The following is a 22,599-nucleotide window of genomic DNA, read 5'->3' as shown; positions in this document are numbered from 1 at the left end:
GTACTTCCTCGTTTTAGGAACCACCACCATCTCCTACCCTCCATACTCCTTACTCTCCCTCACTCTACATGTCTAATCAATTGCCAAACCTTATTCTTTCTAATTTCATGACATCTTTAGCATCCATCCCTTCTCCCTACTCAAATAGTCATCCTCCTAGTTTGCATCTACAGTTCAATAGTCTCCTAATTTTTCTTTTTGACACGTTTCTCTCTATTTCAATCCATTCTAACCACAGCTGACAAGTTGTTTTTTTCCTAAACTGTAAGTCTGACAATTTCAATCCTCTACTCAACAAATTCTAGTGGCTCCCCATTACTCTGAGGAGTGATATATATATATCACTATTTGTCGCTTAAGCCTGTTATGACTTGGAACCAATGTACTTCTCCATAACTCCCCTTTGTGTATATGGCCTAGCCAAACAGACCTACTTATTTTTCTTCATTCATGATATCACATCTCCAGTAGTCATGTACTGATTATTTCCAATGCCTAGAATCCATATCTCTGTCAGCATCTCTAATTTCCTCCAAGGCTTAGCTCAAGGATCACATTTTCTATGAAGTCTTTCCTCTCCCTCCTCTCCCATATCTACCCCAGCTGGTAATGCCTTCAATCAGAAATTGCTTTGTATCTTAAAAGGAAGGGGCTGTTTCACTTTGGTATCTATCTCAACAGTTCCTAATATATAATAGGTGCTTAATGAACACATTGTAACTGAGTGATTGATCCTGAGAAAAAGAGTACAACCAAGCCCAGCCATTTCCTCTGAGATCCTGTGTCTATGGCACCACAGTCCTGGGCCTGTATCTCCCCATAACCTCTGTAATGCCAAGTGCAGCCTATCAACCACAGTTGGAATATACTCTGTACTACCCTTACACTCATTTGAACTGCTCCTTCCAATGCCATTAAGTTCAGTGACTCTCAGTTGCTAAAGGTAGTCCTTGGTCATGTAAATTAACCTCTTCAGAACTCAGTTGACTCATTTATCAAATGCAGGGTATAGGGATAGATAATCTCCAATGTCCAACACAGCTTTAAATCTATGAACTGGTTTCCAGTGCCACCAGCTCCAAAGAGGAGCATCTAGAGGACTTTACATTGAACATCATCCAGTACTTTGGCAAGCACCTTTGCTGACCATACAGCTTCTGGTTTTATGCCTCATGTGATATTAATAACCAGAGGGACAACAAACCAAATTACTTGTCGCTGTATCTTTTAAGGAACCTCTTATGATTTTAATGTATTCATAAGACACACTTTCTTGGAAGAGAGTTTTTAATGTGGCATTTTGCTCTAGGGAATGACATAGTTGCCAAAAAGAAATACAGTTGGATCTTATATTCTCTGTATTTTTCATTTAATTTTGTGTCCATGAAGGTAGTGTATACTATAGTATGCCATGTGCAAATGCTTGCAATATTCATACTTTAATCAAGGATACATCGCCTGCAAGATTTTACAAATGAGGTGATAGTCTGAACTGTTTATGGGCTAATGAGGTTTTCAGACCTCTTTGTTCTCATTGTGGTTCTTACTTCACAATATTAAGAGCTAACGTTCATATAGCACTTTAAGGTTTGAAAAATACTTTACATACATTGATTCATTTAAGCCTCACAACAACCTACAAAAGAGATGCAATTGTTATCTCCATTTTATACATAAGGAAACTAAATCAGAAAATTTAAGAAACTGAGGAAAGGTGGAACCAAGATAGCAGAGTCAAGGCAAAGACTCACCTGACCTTTTGCAAATTTTCCTCCAAATAACTATAAATGAATTCTGGAATGGCAGAACCAAAAGAAGGGCAGGGCGAAACTATTTTCCTTCACAATGCAACTTATAAGGTTTCTTTTCTGTTGAGAAAAAGGTACATCAGTGCAATCTAGCACAGACAGAGCTTTGGCAAGCTAGCAGTAGGCCTTGGGGGGAAGTGAACTGGCAACATTGGCTTCTGGAGCTCTCAGCCCACAGAAGGTAAGGAGGCCAGAAAACTGGTTAGAAAGTGATTATTGGGGACACTTCATTGGTATGGGGCTGCAGTACCAAGACAAAGAGGAGCACTAGCTAACACCCTAGAGCTCACAGCTCCAGGGGAGCTTGGACCCTGGTCATAGTTCCAGGGCAAAAAAAAAAGAATGTCTGTGGTCGCTCACAAGTCAGAGCACAGTCCAGGAGAGCAGTGAAAAAACTTCTCCCTAGATTATACCATCTTGGATGAACTGAAAACTTATAGACTCCCAGAACTAGCTCTGAAAATAGCTGCACAAAAAAAAAACAAACATGAAGCTTGGGGCAATGCTTCCTCTATCTTAGGGGAAGAGCCCAATCTTAATAAAAAGTTAAAATTTGAGCAGTAGGATGGAAAATGAGGAAACAATGGCAAAAAAAGAACCTGACCATAGAAGGTGACTATGGCAAGATATGGGTTTAGAATTTCCTGATTTCAAGGCCAGGTCTCTATCCATTATACTACTTAGATGCCCTATTTCAATTAAATTTTTATATCAATGAAACTTACTTAGGAAGTCTTAAATATATCTCTTGAAGCTGGATCTTTTATCCATTTCCCAGTTTGTGCCAAAAGCTTGTTTAAATAGATCATATCAGAGTTGTTTCTACTATGTGTCTATCTTTCCATTTTTATTATTTCTAATTTAATATTGATTTTTGATTTATTGCTCTATGAAGCCAATGGTTTGACTATGAACAGACAACTGATCCTAAAGTGGCTTTCTCAACAGTTACCAGTTTCCTGTCAGTTGAGATATAATCAGTTTCATTTTCCATGATGTGATTTGGTATCTACCATGTATATAAGCTCTCAACTCTCTTCTTAAATAAGGCATTCATGAGATATAGGCACAGACATTTTATCCAGTCTATATGACCTGGGCATCTTCATTTCTTACTCCAGAGCCAAATATTTCCAAAAAGGATTTTTACTGACTTCCTCATTCTTCAGTTAGCATAAATTTCTAGGTATAAAAGCATATGTTCATTTAATTTGAAGGTTTATCAATTTCTCACAGGATGTCTCTCTCCTCTACATCAGATGTTGGTGCATACATTGAAATTATCTTTATGATTTTTTCTTTTTAGCAAATGCTCACATGAAGCTTATGATATAAGATATACACACCCAGTGAAATCTCACCTTTGTGTTTAATACAACCAATTTCATCAACTCCTTCATTTTACACGTCAAGAAGAACCCATGAGCTGCCATACCTTATAGGTTCAACTACTTTCTGTCATCTGATTTAATTTGTAGAGAGACAATCAATATGAAGATGATTTGATCCCTTGACCCATTTGCTATTGACAAGAATCTTAAATTTAGCACATCAATAGAAAAGTTAATATTTATAAACAGTCTAAATGTGTATGATTCACCTTTTGCTTCAATTTTGGTAGATTTACAGGAAGATGCATAAGAACTACCCAGAATGAAAAGGTACAGAGAACCATCAATGAGACCTTCTATCAGTGTACAAATGAAACACTAAAATATATATGAAAACATCTCAGAAAGCACAAAAGTAGTGTGATACAATAAAATGAATGTTGGATTTCAGTCAAATGGCCTGAGCTAGAATTCTATTATTTAGTATTTGTATGACCTTGGTCAAGTAACTTAATGTTTCTGCATCTCAATTTCTTGGTTTGTCAAATGTAGGGGATGACATGACCTCCACGGTCTTTTGCTGTTCTAACTTTATGGTCTTGGGGAAAGATAATATTGATCATTCCCTACTTATATGAGAGGCAATGTGATATAATGCAAAAAGTACTCAAATTGGAATCATAGGACTTGATTTCAAACTTTGGCTGTGATATTTTCTACCTGCATGACCTTGAGCAAATCATTTCACTTCTCTGAGTTTTAGTTTCTCAATTGTAAAATGGAGGGGGAGAGATTGCTTCTGAAGCTATTCCCAGCTCTAAATCAATGATCCTCTGAACTCTGGGGGCCTACAATATCTGGAAATCTATGTGTTCAAGAATCAATCAATTAAGAAATATTTATCAAGCACTTTCTTTGTATCAGGCATCGCACTACATGCTGAGAATACAAAAAGAGGCAAAAGATGGGGCAGCTAAGTGGATCAGTGAGCAGAGAGCTGGCCTGAAGATAGAAAGTCCTGGTTTCAAAACTGGCCTCAAATACTTGATAGTTGGAGAAGTCTCTTAATTCCAGTTGCCTAGCTCTTCAGCCTTGAAACCATACTTAGTATTGATCCTAAGACAGAAGATAAGAGTATTCTTAAAAGGCAAAACACAGGAACTTAAAATCCAGTGTTATTCTGATTTTTATTTACTTTCAATAACATATATAATAAGCAGCATGAATCAGTAAATTCTGTTATGATAAAAAAAGCAATTCATTTATATATGTTACTAAATAAATAGTAGCTTCTTCTCAGCAAATATAGAGACAAATAGTACCACGATCAGGTGAAAATATGTGAAAAAGAGTGAAGTTAAAAAGGCTTCTCATAAATGGAAAGGTTGGGAAACACTGTTCTGGATGTTTTTCTATGTATTCCTCAGGATCTTACCTCCCCTACAAATTGGCTCAATACCGTCAACATTGTCCACTTGGAACTTTTAAAAAGATATCTAATTTATCAAGAATAAGAGAATGTAGGAGCTAGAAGAGGCCTCGCAGGCCATCTAGACCAACCAGAACAGGAATTTTTTAAAAAATATCCTCAGCAGTCTTACCTATTTTTTAATGACAAATATGGTACTGATTCCCAAACCAGGAAGACCAAAAACAGAAAAAGAAAACTACAGAGAAATCTCCTTAATGAATATAGTTGCAAAAATCTTAAATAAAATACTATCAAAGAGACTATAGCAAGTTATCACAAGGATTATTCACTATGACCAGGTAGGATTAATACCAGGAATACAAAGCTGTTTTAACATCAGGGAAACCATCCACATAATTGACCATATTAATAATCAAACCAACAGAAATCACATGATTATCCCAATAGATGCAGGAAAAGCCTTTGACAAAATGCAACACCCATTCCTATGTAAAACACTAGGAAGTATAGGAATAGGAGGGCCTTTCCTCAAAATAATAAACAGTATTTATTTAAAAACATCAGCAAGTATAATATGCAATGGAGATAAGTTAGAAGCCTTTCCAATAAGATTAGGAGTGAAAAAAAGGATGCCCATTGTCAATACCATTATTTATTATTGTGCTAGAAATGCTAGTAGTAGCAATGAAAAAAAGAAATTGAAGGGATTAAAGTAAACAATGAGGAAACTAAACTATCACTCTTTGTAGATGGTATACTTACAGAGTTTGAGAAAATCAGCTAAAAAGCTAGTGGAAATAATAATTTTTTAAAAAATATATTTTATTTGATCATTTCCAAGCATTATTCATTAAAGACATAGATCATTTTCTTTTCCTCCCCCCACCCCCCATAGCTGACGCGTAAATCCACTGGGCATTACATGTTTTCTTGATTTGAACCCATTGCTTTGTTGATAATATTTGCATTAGAGTGTTCATTTAGAGTCTCTCCTCTGTCATGTCCCCTCAACCGCTGTATTCTGGCAGTTGCTTTTCCTCGGTGTTTCCACTCCCATAGTTTATCCTTTGCTTATGAATAGTGTTTTTTTTCTCCTGGATCCCTGCAAATTGTTCAGGGACATTACACCGCCATTAATGGAGACCTCCATTATGTTCAATTATACCACAGTGTATTAGTCTCTGTGTACAATGTTCTCCTGGCTCTGCTCCTCTCCCTCTGCATCACTTCCTGGAGGTTGTTCCAGTCTCCATGGAACTCCTCCACTTTATTATTCTTTTGAGCACAATAGTATTCCATCACCAACATATACCACAATTTGCTCAGCCATTCCCCAATTGATGGGCATCCCCTCGTTTTCCAGTTTTTGGCCACCACAAAGAGTGCAGCTATGAATATTCTTGTACAAGTCTTTTTGTCCATTATCTCTTTGGGGTACAGACCCAGCAGTGCTATGGCTGGATCAAAGGGTAGATATTCTTTTGTCGCCCTTTGGGCATAGTTCCAAATTGCCCTCCAGAATGGTTGGATCAGTTCACAACTCCACCAGCAATGAATTAATGTCCCTACTTTGCCACATCCCCTCCAGCATTCATTACTTTCCTTTGCTGTTATGTTAGCCAGTCTGCTAGGTGTGAGGTGATACCTCAGAGTTGTTTTAATTTGCATCTCTCTGATTATAAGAGATTTAGAACACTTCTTCATGTGCTTGTTAATAGTTTTGATTTCTTTATCTGAGAACTGCCTATCCATGTCCCTTGCCCATTTATCAATTGGAGAATGGCTTGATTTTTTGTACAATTGATTTAGCTCTTTATAAATATGAGTAATTAAACCTTTGTCAGAGGTTTCTATGAAGATTTTTTCCCAGTTTGTTGTTTCCCTTCTGATTTTAGTTACATTGGTTTTGTTTGTACAAAAGCTTTTTAGTTTGATGTAGTCAAAATTATTTATTTTACATTTTGTAATTCTTTCTATGTCTTGCTTGGTTTTAAAGCCTTTCCCCTCCCAAAGGTCTGACATGTATACTATTCTGTGTTTACCCAATTTACTTATGGTTTCCTTCTTTATGTTTAAATCACTCACCCATTTTGAATTTATCTTGGTGTAGGGTGTGAGGTGTTGATCTATTCCTAGTCTCTCCCACACTGTCTTCCAATTTTCCCAGCAGTTTTTGTCGAATAGTGGATTTTTGTCCCAAAAGCTGGGATCTTTGGGTTTATCATATACTGTCTTGCTGAGGTCGCTTTCCCCCAGTCTATTCCACTGATCTTCCTTTCTGTTTCTTAGCCAGTACCAAATTGTTTTGATGACTGCTGCTTTGTAATATAGTTTAAGGTCAGGGACTGCAAGGCCCCCATCATATGTGTTTTTTTTCATTATTTCCCTGGATATCCTTGATCTTTTGTTCTTCCAAATGAACTTTGTTATGGTTTTTTCTAAATCAGTGAAGAAGTATTTTGGTAGTTCAATGGGTATGGCACTAAATAGATAAATAAGTTTGGGTAGGATGGTCATTTTTATTATATTGGCTCGTCCTATCCATGAGCAGTTAATGTTTTTCCATTTGCTCAAGTCTAGTTTTAGTTGTGTGGCGAGTGTTTTGTAGTTGTGTTCATATAGTTCCTGTGTTTGTCTTGGGAGGTAGATTCCTAGGTATTTTATTTTGTCTAAGGTGATTTTGAATGGGATTTCTCTTTCTAGTTCTTGCTGCTGAGCTGTGTTGGAGATATATAGAAAAGCTGATGTGGAAATAATAATTTTAAGAAAGTTTCACGATACAAAATAAACCCACATAAATCACCAGCATTTCTATATATTTCCAACAAAACTCAGCAGCGAGAGTTAGAAAGAGAAACTCCATTTAAAATTACTCTAGACAATATAAAATATTTGGGCATTTATCTGCCAAGACAAACTCAGGAATTATATGAACATAACTACAAAATACTTTTCACATAAATAAAACTAGATCTAAACAATTGGAAAAACAGTAATTGTTCATGGGTAGGTTGAGCTAATGTAATAAAAATGATAATCCTACCTAAACTAATTTACTTATTCAGTGCCATACCTATCAAACTACCAAAAAACTTTTTAGAGATTTGGAAAAATTTATTACAAAGTTCATCTGTAAGAACAAAAGAATATCAAAGGAACTAATGGGGGAAATGTGAAGGATGGGGGCCTAGCAGTACCAGATCTTATAATGTACTATAAAGTAGTGATCATCAAAACAATATGGTACTGACCAGGAGATAGAAGGGTGGATTAATGGAACAGACTTGAGACAAATGACCTCAGCAAGCTAGTGTTCAATAGCCCGAAAGATCTCAACTTTTGGGACAAGAAGCGATGATTTGAAAAAAGCTGTTGGGAGAATTAGAAAACAGTACAGGAATAATTAGTTTTAGATCAACATCATATCCTATACCATGATGAATTTAAAATGGGGAAACGACTTAAATATAAAGAGTGAAATCATGAACAAATTATGTGAACATAGAATAGTATACCTGTCAGATCTATGGGAAAGGAAGGAATTTAATACCAAGCAAGAGAGAGAAAAGATTATATGTTGTAAAATGAATATTTTTGATTATATTAAAAAGGGTTTGTATAAACAAAACCAACACAATCAAATTTGGAAGGGAACCAACAAATTGGGGGAAATTGTTATAACAAAACTCTCTGACAAAGGTCTAATTTCCCAAATATATAAGGAACTTAGTCAAATTTACAAGAAGTCAAGCCATTCCCCAATGGACAAATGTTGAAGGGATATGAATAGGCAGTATTCAGATGAAGAAATAAAAACTATCAATAATCATATGGAAAGGTGTTCTAAATCCCTCCTGATTAGAGAAATGCAAATCAAAACAACTCTGAGGTACCATCTCACACCTAGCAGATTGGCCAATAGAACAGTAAAGGAAAATAATAAATTTTGGAGGGGATGTAGCAAAATTGGGACACTAATGAATTGCTGGTGGAGTTATGAATTTCTCTAACCATTCTGGAAGACCTTTTGGAATTATGCTCAAAGGGCTTTAAAAGATTGCATGCCCTTTGAACCAGCTATACCACTACTTGGTTTGTACCCCCAAAGAGATAAAAAATGTTTGTAGAAAAATATTTATAGTTGTGCTTTTTCTGGTGACAAAATATTGGAAAATGAGCAGGTGTCCCTAGAATGGGGAATGGCTGAACAAAATGTGGTATATGATGGTGATGGAATAGTATTGTTCTATATGGGATGAAGAACTGCTTGATTTCTATATGAAATGGAAAGACCTCCATGATCTGATATGGAATGAAACAAGCAGAATCAGGAGAACATTGTACATAGTAACTGAAACATAGTGGGATGATCAAATGTAATAGACTCTGCTACTAATAGCAATGCAATGATCAAGAACAATCTCATGAAACTTATGAAAAAGAATGCTATCAACATCAGAGAAAAAACTGGGGGAGTAGAAACATAGAAGGAAAATATGTGATTTATCACTTGGTTATATGGCTATATGATTTGGGTTTGTGGTTTTAAAAGATTACTCTATTACAAATAGAAATATGAATAATATGGAAATAGGTTTTGAGTAATAAGGCATGTATAATCCAGTGGAATTGTTGTCAGCTCTGGGAGGGGAAGAAAGAAGAGGGGAAGTAGAGGAATGAATCATGTAACCATGGGAAAATATCCTTAAAATAAATTAAATGATTAAAAAAACAAAGTGGGATACAAAAATTAAAAAATAAAATAAAATAAAATATTCTCAGCTAGTTGTCATCAAACCTTAACCTGAAGAATTCTAGTTGGGAGGAACTCAATACTCTTTGGAGCAGCCACTTCAACTGTAAGATGATGGCTCTAATGTTTCAGAACTTTCTCTGTACTTAATAATTCCTCCATTTGATTTCCTACATTTTTAGTTAAATAACATCCTGAATGTCGTTATTGATTTTAATAAAATAGTTTGGATCTGCCTCTTTCTATTATGAAGAATTTTTTAAAGCACATAATTTTTTCTTTCAAATTACAGAAAAATTGAGTTTGAAGGATAGGTCCTAATTGGTTTTCTTTTCCCCAGGTATCAAATGTGCAACAGAATATTACTTCACTTGCTAGCAGCATAATTATAGTGCAATTTTCTTCCTCTGTTCTTTAGAATTTTCTTCAAACCCCAACACAGGAGAAATCCAGGTATTATTGTAAAGCTCCCAGAAAGATAAGGAACTGCTTCACCCCTCTGTTTTCAGGCTTTCTGCTGAAACCATTGAGTACTCCCTTGAACTATGTGCACAATTATGATCAAAATAAAGAATGGTATGATCAAAGTAATTTTTTCCTATAAAAGGGGTTTTGGGATATTGTTACATCTCTCAGTTTGTCCTCATCTTTTTAAGGTATTTACCACAATTTGGTAATGACCTGGAAGCTCTTGAGGCTGGATAATGGACTCAAATATAATTTCTTAAGGCTAAATCAACATTTGAATGTAATTTGTATATATGGTAATTTTGTAAAATGCTATCTTGAAGTGTAAAATACCTTGAAAGGAATCATTAGCACATCCTAACATTCTTAGGAAGAGAATTCTAGACTAACATAACCCTTTTCTAAAAGTTAGTAGCATTTAAAGAAAAGAAAGTATTGGACAATCTAAAATATTTGTCAGAACTCAAATATAATTGTCATAACTCACAATTCTTCAGTGACTACTGAATTTTTCTACCAAAAAATAAAATTCAAACCTCTTAGGTTGTCATTCAATGTCTCCCTCAGTCTACCTTTTAAAACTTATTTCTCACTCTTCGCTTTTGTACACTACAGTGATCAGGAAAGCTAGATTACTTTCCTGTCTCCCTGCATTTATACATACGTGTAAAATTCACTGCACATATCTACCTGTTGAGATCCTTCTTGCTCTCAAGGTCTAACTTAGGTACCATTCCCTCCATAAAGCCTTCTATGATCCACTTTTCTTTGAGTTTCTCATGTTCAAGTTACTTAATCATAATTTAATGAGTATTATGTTAATTCTGGGATCAGAGGATTTAGATTTGGAAGAGCCTTTTAAATAAATCCAATTCTGCTTCCTCCTAATCTTACAGATGAGGAAAATGAGACACAAAGAAATTAAGTAATTAACCCAAAGTTTACCAATAGTAAAAAGAAGACTGCATTGGAAACCATATCCTCTAAGTCCATTCCCAAATAAAGCATATACTATTCATTTCTCTTAGCTCTAAGATCCTATGCTCCTATGAGACTAGGAAGGCAAAGGGTTATGTCATTTTTTATTCATATCTCCAGTACTGTGGACAGCACTTGGCAACCAGAATGAACTGAACTTAATGGGTGAGGTTGGAAGAAGTGGGCAGGGGGTGTAAGCCATGTGAAAGAAAAAAAGTATAAATCTGGAATTACTCAGCAAAGAGCTAAGTGAGATCATGAATTTTACAAAGAGGAAGGTCCTCATCAGTGTGGGGTACTTAGGCGGGCCAACTAGTGATTTGATATATAATTCTACATAATAGCTTACTCAGTGATAATTGTTCTTATTCTATTCAGTTAGGATGAGGAAAGCTTCGTAATAAGAATCTCAAAAGGTCAAACAGTATTCAGTTTAGAAGTTTGTTGATATTCAAATAAAAAACTGAAACAGGTAAAATATATGTGTGTATACATATATACACAAACACAAATTCAGATATACACATATACATACATACACATGTACACACACTTCCAGAACATAAGTCCATCCTAAAGAAACCTCACCACTAATCATTTTAATACAAATTTCAGTCCATGTGGTATGAAATGACTGAGTATTGTCAGAGAGAGTCTTTGAGCCACATTTATTAAGTGCTTACAGTATGCCAGGCATTGGACTAAACACCAGGAATATCAATGTAAGCATAAAGATAATCCCTGACCTCAAGGAATATCCATCTTAATGGCAGAAAACAACACAAAAAGGGAACTAAAACAGGAGAGCCAAGTGTATTCATTTTGATACCTGGTCCAATAAAGGCAGAGTAGTCAGTTGCATAAAACGGAGGCTCCAGGAGGAAGTCAACAATGAGAGAAGGGGGTCAGACTTTTTAAGGCAGTCTGTAGAGATTTTAGGATGCTTCAGGGTACAGTAGTCCTAGGGACTGAGGGAAGTCACAGGATGAGAAAGGAGTAGAAGCATGATTTTAAAGTCCAGAATTCTGGTCCAGAAAAGGGCCAGGAAAGAAGCATCGGAGGTCTAGCCAGTGTAATCCTGCCTACCACTGCCTTAGATCCCAGCACCTCTATAGGACTTTTCATCTAGTAGGTACTTAACAAATGTTTATTAAATTTAAGCATAGTAGCTAAGTCCTAGGAAGCTACTTAAGGCATTAAAATGTTAATGACCTTAAAGCTAGTAAGGGTCAGACTTCAGGTCTCCCTGACTCTGGGTCCAATACTCTCCATTATCTTTGTAGAAAGGTGTTTGTCCTGAATAATGCTTCTTAAATGGCCACATGGGAGTGGTGCACAACTGAACTTTTCAAATAGCATGTTGTACTCTAAAGAGATCAGCCTTCCCTTCTGCAACCAGAACATAATTGTTTTCTGGAATCTCAATATCATCTTTTCAGGAGGGCCACTAACTTTATGGGCACTATTTAAGAAAGGTGAAGCCTCACTTAGATGACAACCTTGGAACCACTTTATTTCCTGTCTCAAAAAAAACATACTTTCATGCCAGTTTTTGGGACCAAAACCCACTATTTGATAAAAACTGCTGGGAAAATTGGAAGACAGTATGGGAGAAATTAGGTTTGGATCAACATCTCATAAACTACACCAAGATAAATTCAGAATGGGTGAATGACCTGAATATAAAGAAGGAAACTATAAGCAAATTAGGTGAACACAGAATAGTATACTTGTAAGATCTGTGAGAAAGGAAAGACTTTAAAACCAAGCAAGAGCTAGAAAAAAAATCACAAAATGTGAAATCAATCATTTTGATTGCATCAAATTAGAAAGTTTTTGTACAAACAAAATGAATGCATCCAAAATTAGAAGGGAAGCAACAAATTGGGAAACAATCATGCACCTCTGACAAAGGTCTAATTACTCAAATTTATAAAGAGCTAAACGAATTGTACAAAAAATCAAGCCATTCTCCAATTGATAAATGGGCAAGGGACATGAACAGGCAATTTTCAGTTAAAGAAATCAAAACTATTAAAAAGCACATGAAAAAGTGTTCTAAATTTCTTATAATCAGAGAAATGCAAATCAAAACAACTCTGAGGTATCACTTCACACCTATAAGATTGACTAACATGGCAGCAAAGGAAAGTAATAAATGCTGGAGGAGATGTGGCAAAGTTGGGACATTAATGCATTGCTGGTGGAGTTGTGAATTGATCCAACCATTCTGGAGGGCAATTTGGAACTATGCCCAAAGGGCCCTAAAAGACTGTCTGCCCTTTGACCCAACCATAGCACTGCTGGGTTTGTACCCCAAAGAGATAATAAGGAAAAAGACTTGTACAAGAATATTCATAGCTGTGCTCTTTGTGGTGGCAAAAATTTGGAAAATGAGGTGATGCCCTTCAATTGTGGAATGGCTGAACAAATTGTGGTATATGTAGGTGATGGAATACTGCTGTGCTCAAAGGAATAATAAAATGGAGGAATTCCATGTGAACTGGAACGACCTCCAGGAAGTGACGCAGAGTGAAAGGAGCAGAACCAGGAGAACATTGTACACAGAGACTGATACACTGTGGTACAATCGAATCTAATGAACTTCTCCATTAGTGGCAATTCAGCGATCCTGAACAACCCAGAGGCATCTATGAGAAAGAATACTATCCACATTCAGAGGAAACACTGTGGGAGTAAAAACACCGAAGGAAAACAACTGCTTGAATACATGGATCGAAGGGATATGGTTGGGGATGTAAACTCTGAATGAACATCCTAGTGCAAACAACAACATGGAAATAGGTTCTGATCAAGGACACAAGTAATATCAAATGAAATTGCACTTTGGCCGCAGGAAAGGTGGGTAGAGGGGAGGGAGGGAAATAATGTGATTATTGTAACCAAGGTATAATGTTCTAAATTGACTAAATAAACTAATTCAAATGGGGGGAAAACATAGTTTCTTCTCATTTTAACTAACATTGTGGGCTAAGCCAGATCAACCTGGTTCTACCTTCATTGTTACTGTAGTTTTTTCATTTCATCTGACGCTTGATTGCCAATTTATTAAAGAACAATGTAATCCTTTTTCTCAATTAGCTGTACCTAGTGCAATGATAGGGACTAGAAAATTTCAATCTATTCTACTTACTTCAGTTTCCTCAAATGGAAATGGGATTAATAATAAATAAAATGAATAAATAAAAATGGGGCTAATAATAGTACCTACCTCCCAAAAGTTGTTGTTAGGACCAAATGAGATAATAATTGTAATGTGCTTATTACAGTGTCTGGTACATGGTAGATTCGATAGAAATTATAAATTACTAGTATCATAATCATTAATAATAATAATAGCTAAGCATTTATATAGTATTTTAAGGATTTTAAAATACTCTAAAAATCTTTTCCCAATCTCATCTGATACTTACAACAGCCATGTGAGATAGGTGCAACGATTATCCCCATTTTACATATAAAGCAATTGTGGCTGTTGGAGGTTAAGTGATTTGTCCAGGGTCACATAGCTAGTAGAAAGTTATAAGGGGCAATTTAAATTCAACTCTTCCTAGTTCAAAGTCTGAAACTAAAATATGCAGGGGGAAAGGGTGTTTAAAGCCTCCCTTGATAATATATGACATTCTCTTAGAACCCAAGTAGCTAAAAAGATTTCCCTAGATTGTCCTTTGCTCTTTAGTCCTATTCTAACATGTCAACATTATGAGGGGGTGACCCAGAGTTCTCACATACTACACTAGTAAAGCACAATTTATTAGGAAGTCCAACCAAAGTAGAACGGCCTAAACAGAAACCAAGTGAAATAGAGGATCTCTGTGGTTGAGGGCTGGCCTAATAAAGATCAGAGGACCTTAATCCTATGGTGATCCCATGACAAGTACATTTGGGGCCGTGACAACTAAAAAGGGCCATTTGTTAAGTTCTAGGAGCCTTGGGATTGATGGTAATGCAGAGGACATCCTATCTCGTAGTGTTCCTTATATAGCTATTAAGTCTTAGTTGAAGACATTCTCACACTTTGCTTCTTCCCATAAGCTAATTGCATATAATTCAGGCATGATCCCCACCCTCAGAACTTATGCCAACCATAGAAACAAAAGGCAAAAGAGATCTTTAGTCTATGTAGTTATAACCAGGGACACAGAGAAATCTTAGATAATAGGATTAAAAACTGAAAAGAGACTTAGGGGTTAATAGGGTGATCTCTTCAGTTTCTAGATGAGAAAAATGAGTCCCAGGGAGGATGCCTTTTGTCTAAGGTTACAGAGGCAATAAGTAGAAGAGGAAGAATTTGAACCAGGGTCTTTTGACTCCATATCTACTCCAAATATATGAAACAGAGAAAGAGAATCTATAACTTCTCCTGATAATGTGTTTCACTCTTTGATAACCTAAGTGCTCAAACGAGGTTTCACTAGAGTAGAGTTCAAACTTTCCTGCTGTGATTTAAATCTCCCTATTTCCTGGTCCATTCTTAGTGAAACTAGGATAGATTTATAGTTTTAAATTTTTCTCTTTGCTACAGATTCTTTTCTACTATTGCTTTAAATTAGATAATTAGAACACCAGGACCTTAGATAAAGTCAGGCCAATTAGTATAAATTAAAATTATTTACATTTATAAGATATTAATATCCGTATGTTTTTATACTTTTATAAAGCCCTAGCTGAATTCTCTCACAGCATGATCCTGATTATCTGTGGCATTGGACGAAGAATAAAATCTTTATATAATTCAACATCCTCATTTAAATATTAAATAGCCAATATTTTCATTTAAATATGAAATATTTAGCCAATATTTTCATCCTCTCTGCCTAACTTTTTTATGAAAGCAGCTAGAAATCTAGTAAAATTGAATGTACTGAGATTTGCCTCCTCTCATTCCTCCAATCTCTTTTCTACTGGAGAGAAAAGTGCTAACACTATACCTAACCTTAAGAAGGACTTCAGGAAAAATACTAATAATTATATAACAATTAATTTCATTCCCATGGTGGGCATACACAATCTGAAGAAGGAATGGCAACATGGGTAATATAAAATGAAATTATATATCAGTAATCTACCAGAGTTTTTTGGAAGATGGACTTATGGAAGCATAAATTAAAATTAATCAAATCTACAACAGCAACAAAAAAGCTTTGTTTCTTTGGAATTTTCTCATGGAGAGAACAGTGCACTAAAGAATGGAAACATCCATCCCTGGATGGAGAAAGGTTAACAAAAAGAGCTCCACAGGATTATGCACTAAAAGAAACCTTATCAAATATTTGTTTATAAAGTATATGGAAAAAGATGGATGAAAACATATGCTTGGACTCAAGGAAGGTCACAAATAATTTATAAACTAATTTTTAAAATAAACAAGCATAAGTTTTATTTCCCTCCTTCCCATCCTCTAATGAAAAAAAAAGTGGGGAAACCTGGTTAGAAATATGTACAGTCAAGCAAAAATAACTATTTCATAGGTTATATGCAAAAATGCACTTTATATATTTAGTCCATCACCTCTCTGTCAATAGGTGTGCAGCATGCTTCATCCTTGGTTCTCTGAAGTATGATTGATCAGGGCTGTTTCAAAATTCTTCCTTTTTCACAATATTGTAAAAAAATTGTGATTGTAAAAAAAAATTTACAAAAATGTTTTGCTTCTACCCACTTTATTCTGTATCAGTTCATACTCCAAGTTTCTGTTAAAGTGCCCTTTTCATAATTTCTCATAACACAATAATATTCTATTATCATCATAAGTCATAATTTATTCAGCCCTTTCTAACTAATACGCTTTCTCTCTTAGTTTTCGGCTCCTTCCTACCAGGGAAAAGAGCTGCTATAAATATCACTGTCCAGTATCAATATAGAAAAGCACAACCCAAAAAGATCTAGAAGAAGGCCTCAAAATTGTTGGCTAGACCTACTGTGTACATTTGTTCATGCATGTGTGTTTGTGTTATGTTTGTGGTAGAGTGATTTAAAAGAAGATAGAAATAGGACTTATACAGGATTAGAAGGCATGGATGAATTGAGATCCATACCACTGAGGAGCATAGCCACACTCATAAGATCATAGAGCAATCAAGTATTGAAGTAAAGTCAAATGAGGTCAAGCCATAGCACAGTGCTGTGTGAAGAGTGATGGCTTTGTAGTCAAAGGACCTGAGTTCAAGTTTCAGCTCTGGTATTTCCTACCTGTGTGTCCTGTTCCTGGGCCTCTCTTTCTTCAACACAAAGCTAGGGATTTGGATCAGGTGATCTCTAAAATCTCTTCTGGCAAGAGACCCATGAATGACCTGACAGGTAATTTTAATCTCCTGTGAATGACCTGATGGGATTATTGTGAAAAAAGTAACTGGAGGAAGAACAGAACAAAAGCTACTGATAGGCAGTTGACATTAAATATAAATAAAGAGGGAATAAGATGAATTCAAGTCACCTGGCCATGAAAAGCTATATTCTAGGGCAGTGTTGGCGAAGTATTGGCAGGCACTCAAGATGCTGCTCAGTTTCCCCTTGTCCCAGCATATGAGGACATTTTTTGCATACTTCCCACTCTGCCCAGCCACCCAAAGTCAATACTTTCTCCCTCAGCTCTTTGGTAATTAGAGGCTGGGGCACAGACAGCTTGAAGTTGCTCTCTGGACATGTGAACTTGAAAACCTTCACCAATATTGTTCTAGGGTCTTTAAAATATTGGGGGAGTGTAAGAGTACAGTTTTAGTGCAGTTTTGTAGAAGGACCCTTAGAGGTCATCAATTTTGCAAAGAAGGGAACTGAGGCCCAGGGAGGTTGTGATTTGCCCATGGTCACACAGCTGTTGAGTTTCTGAGGCAGGATGAGAACTCAGGATTTCTTGCCTCCAAATTAAGAACTCTCCCTACATCATGCTGAATATGATTCCCAAAACACTATCAGCAATATTTGAAAGATTGTGCAGAGAAATGCTACAGGACTAGACAAGGATAGACATTTCCATTTTTTTAAGAGGAAAGAAGTTTGATCTACTATTGATCATTTACTCTGCCTCTGTTCTCTGCTATCGCTAACACTGTCATCAGACTTACTTGAATAATCTAATGACTCCCAGACTTTAGCATTTGCCCCATGCCCCCTGCATGTGAACATTGTTTCAAATGCTGTTTTTTTTTTTTGTCAATGAGAGTGTTAGCTCCTTGAGAACAGGAACAGTTTCACAAATTCTATTTGTAGCCCTCTCACTTAGCACAGTTCTTGGCACATAAAAACTTTCTAATAAATGTCTTTTTATTCATTCAAAGAGAGAGCAAGTGAATATTTAGAAAAGAAAATGGTGAGCACAAAGAGTCATCATGGCTTCACTAAGAACAGGTCAATTTAGACAGACCTTATTAAGCAAAGATCTATAGTTAGTTCTAGGGAGAAAGAATCAGGAAGCCTTAAAAGGCTTGAGCTTAATATAGCATATGGTATATAAAGAGATGACTCCACTATGGAATATACCCTGTCCTGTAGTATCACTAATGGCACATCTGCTTCTGTCAGATAAGGCTTGCTTGCTTCTGCCAAACCCAATAAGAAAATGTATGTATGAAAGTGTTTGAGTCCACCTGTTTCCTGCCTACCTGAACTCCTATAAAAGCTGCATGAAACTTCTGTTCAGGGTGACCATCATTAGGAGGGTGCCCTGGCCAGTAATAAATAAAGGTTCCACTAATTCAAACTTCTCGGTGTCTGGACAATGTTGCATGAAGTGCTCCACTTCTCTTAATTCCATTTTTAACAAGATTACTCATATGGTGAATTATAGATATCCTGTGGATATATTTTAGCAGTGTTTCAAGTGGAAATGTGTTTCCCAGTGTGAATTGGACTAGATAACCACTGGGATACTCTTCCTCTCTCAAGGTCTGGAATTCTATGAAGTAATGAGTTCTAAGTTCCCTTCTAACTCTAAGTTCCTTTGAGCTGAAAGGCATATTATAGTGGTAGAAAACCTGGGTCTCTGTTCTAGCTCCATCCTTTTTAAATAGCTTTGTGACTTTGGTTAACATACCTTGTACCATAATAAGTTCCAAAATGGATACTGACTTAAATATAAAATGTCACACACATCCTAAAAATAGTATAAAATGGATGGTTTTGTCTTTTTAAGAGTAGAAGAGATCACAAAGAGAGAGAAGAGATAAATTTGATTATATGAAACTGAAAAGTTTTTGCAAAAATAAATTGAAGGTAGCTAGAATAAAGAAAGGAAGCTGTTAATTTGAGTAAATCTTTGAATTGAATGTCTCAGATTTAGGCCCAATATCCAAGCTAAATAGGGAATCAACACAAATATATAAAAACAATAATGGATGGGTGATTCAAAGATATAAAAGAATAATTCTGAAAAGAACCACTGCAAACTATTAACATCCACATGAAAGAACACTGATATAAAGGAAGTACAGACAACAACAATAATGAGGCTTTACCAGATACTCAAAAACTTGAGAAATATGAGAGAAAAAGCAAAAGGAATCTATGTTGGAGGGATTTAGGAGAGAGAGGCATATAACTACACTATTAGTGGAGCTAAGAATCAATTCAATCATTTAATAAACAATTTGGAAGTAGACTAAACAACCAGGGGGACAAGTAACATCTCATTCCTTTTCACCCAGAGATCTCTCTACATTGTCAATACTCCCAGAGGTTAAGGGGGAGAAAAGGAATGTCCCACAGACATCCAACTATTTAAAAGATCATTTTCCTGGTAGTAGATGCTAAGAAACAAAGTGAGTGACTATTATTTGGGGACTAGCTGAACAAAAAATTGCATGAAAAATCCAGATCAATATGAATTGAGAGAAATGTGGGGATGCTTGTATGCAATAGTGTCAAGAGAAGGAAGCAAAGCCACAGAATTAACATAGGCAAAGCCTACAACAAGGTAAATGAAAAGGATGCTGAAACAAAGGTGGCTTCTGGGAAAATGTAATGCCTGATCTTAGCCTTGAGGGAAGAAGGGAGGTGTTTGTTTGTGAGCTTCTCAGGAGCATAAAATGTCTCTTGTCTTTCTTCTCATCCTCAGCTGGAGACTGTGATTTTCTAAAATATACCTTCTTGGTTTCAAGGGAGAGCTGGGGGACTGTGGAAGTGTAACATTGTGACTGCTGCATAGGTTGGTTTTATTTTTTTCTCCTTTGTGTAAAGGTAAGTCTTGCTGGTTAGAGGCAGGACAAGGAGATTTGGGAATTTCAAATGATGAGAAAATAAAAAGTACCATAAAACTTTAAAAAGCAGACTAAATCCCCCAAAAAAGTTTTATGGAAAGTTTTTAAGGAATGAGCTGAGTTAAACCTGATTACCCATAAATTGGCTGCTTCTTATCACAGCATGACACCCAATTAACCGAGCAACTAAGTAAACTAGAAAACATACACCAATTTCTTTCACATTTGCCTGCTGACTGTAGCAATCATATCACATCAAGCTGTGATCTCACTGGATAGGTTTAGATATTTTCAACATGCTTAGTGGTCGGCTGAGCTAACTTGGTAGAAAAATCTTTCATTTGGGGGAGCATTATTGGGAGTCCCAGCATGCTATTCTGCCACTCGAATTGACATTCCCACATGGTGTTTAGTAATCAGGCTGCCCAAAATCCCATCTTTTGGAATCAGCTGAAAAACACAAGATCATTACTAGAGATGTGCAAAACTTCACAACTGTCATTCTCAGCATGTCTGACAACACTGTATTAGCTACATTTACTGTGGTTTTGTCTACTATTTCAACCTGGAAAATGAAAACCCTATGAACTGTGCCCCTGGGCATGGGCAGCCTCACCTAAGGTGAGCTTTAGCTGATGCTGACAGGATTGCCTGAGGCTGGCTCTGACTCCCAGCCAAGTCACTGGAAAGCACCAAGTTTTACATCCCTATAAGCAAGATTGTAAATAAAGAAAGCTGCCCAGGAGAACCATTCATCTTGTCTCCATTGGGGAATGCTGATTTACAGATACCTTTTTCCTTCCTGTCTGATATATTCTACTGTTTCCTGACACTATCATCCTTCTCTAAGTTTCATCAAATTGAAAGTCATTTTAACTGTTAGGTGACATGCTCCCATTCATAGATCAACCATTGCTGCTACAAGCAATTATAGAAGGTTTACTCCTCTTCCTTCCCTTTCTCTAGTATCCATTTACCATCTTCTAATGTGATCCCCAAGATACATGGTTATTCAGTATGTGAGAAATGATTTCAACATGGTAATCTGGGAGTGGTTTTAGAATCTGTTGTGAGGCACTTACAAAAATGTTGATTTTATTTTTGTTGTAGATATAGCAATCCCATGGCTAAGAAAAGGCTGAGAGAAGGAACCTCCTCTGATCCAAATATATTTTCCAGATGTTTTTATATTAGGAAACCTGGTGTGCTTTGTGGGGTCAGTGGACAGCACAAAGAGATTTCCAGGTGATGGGATTTGGAGAAAGAAGGCTGGGAGTGGGATAGACAAAAGTAGATGGTATGCATGACTTGGGAGATTCACTATTGGAAGAAGTATCCATATGGATAAGGTCAGAGACACTTTAATATATAATAGTATGAGCACAAATGACATGGGCACTGTACCCCCAGAAACTCAGGCAAACTATTATCAGGGAAACTCCCTTGCTTCCTTACATCCTTGTAACTGAGCCTAAAAACATCCAATGACCCCTCTAGGGTCCTGAGATGATTGTCCTCCTTTGATCTTCCTCTAGGTTTGATGGTCAGAAAGAGGCACCTCCAGGCTACACCTCAATCCTATCAGGCTACATCTCAGGCATCTGTTTGTTCCCTAAAACAAAGGAATCCTTATGCCTCCAGGCAGACCCCAGTCAGATGACCACCTCACCCCACCAAAGTTCCAGTAACGCACATGTGTTTCAAAATAATCTGAATCCCAAACTCAAACAATTGTATGTGGCTTCAGGTTTCCTACATCTCCAGTTCTGAATATTGAATGCTATTTAAAAGTTCATGGAATTCTTCATGAGCATAAGTTAGAACTTTTGTCCTGGAACCAGGGCCTTTCTTCTGTATCCCTAAATCCTCACTATTTTGATTATGAAAAGGTATTTCTCTTGCTCCTTTCCTCAAAGTCATAGAGTCTATGACATAGACCATCCATAATGCTATTATGAAGAATCCTGGATCTTTAATTCTATCAAAATGGGACTCGACTAATGCAATATATCCTCCAAAGGTACAAGAGAGAACAATCTTCCCTGGCTTTAATTGCAGAGAAGGAAAGTGGTTTCTATCTTCTCATAAACCCTTTGAGGTAGGGGAGAAGGGCTCTCTGAAATGAGATGACAATAATTTTGAAAATCAAGCTAATGATAATTGTATATTAAAAAGTATATACTTGAGTGCCGGGGGGGAAATGACTGATTCAAATAGGAATGTGGTACAATAGAAATTGGGGTGTATGGGGTGCTCAGGGAGGAGTAATATCTTTGGTATGGAGGGCTTGTCGTGCCCTCCTAGGGCATCTCTCCAGCCTCTGACTCTCACTTGACACCCATCTCTCACTTGTGGCTCCCAGTAGCTGCTAGCATGCGGCAGTGGCCACACCCTGGGCAACAGCTTCAACAGGCTGGCTAAACCTTGTGAGGGTAGCCATCGGGTCGTCGTCGACCCCTGGTGAACTAGGGCTTTGCTCACCTAGCATGTGAAGACAGCTTTGGCGGAACAGGCAGAAGAAACCAACAAGAAGGTTCAACGGCTGAGAAGGTGACGCAGCAAAGCACTGTGGAGTGCTTAGGGTGTGTTGGAGCACAAAAGACAACATGGCCAT

Source organism: Monodelphis domestica, chromosome X (assembly GCF_027887165.1).
Source record: "Monodelphis domestica isolate mMonDom1 chromosome X, mMonDom1.pri, whole genome shotgun sequence".
In the NCBI taxonomy this organism is placed as follows: Eukaryota; Metazoa; Chordata; class Mammalia; order Didelphimorphia; family Didelphidae; genus Monodelphis; species Monodelphis domestica.
The sequence above is the reverse complement of the archived record's forward strand: the minus strand, read 5'-3'. Positions refer to the sequence as shown.